This window comes from Brassica oleracea, chromosome C7 (genome assembly GCF_000695525.1).
Source record: "Brassica oleracea var. oleracea cultivar TO1000 chromosome C7, BOL, whole genome shotgun sequence".
In the NCBI taxonomy this organism is placed as follows: domain Eukaryota; kingdom Viridiplantae; phylum Streptophyta; class Magnoliopsida; order Brassicales; family Brassicaceae; genus Brassica; species Brassica oleracea.
This window is the reverse complement of record NC_027754.1, coordinates 8,028,023-8,028,280: the sequence shown is the minus strand read 5'-3', so window position 1 is coordinate 8,028,280 and position 258 is coordinate 8,028,023.

The window sequence follows — 258 nt, the reverse complement described above, 5'->3', positions numbered from 1 at the left end:
CAAATCCTCAAGAGAGTCTAAACGAACCTGCTGGCTATCCATTCGAGGCTTCATCTGAGCATTCTCTTCATCCCGTCTCGAAGTGTATGACGAAGTTGCCTTGTAACTTCGTTAACAGAGCATATACCGACTATCCATCCCTTCTTTTTAGGAGCCACCTATAAAATCAAAACATATATTAATATAGTTAATTATGTTAAAATATTTAAAATAATGTAAACAAAAATTTTAAGTTGTACCTCTTCGAAGATTCTGTCG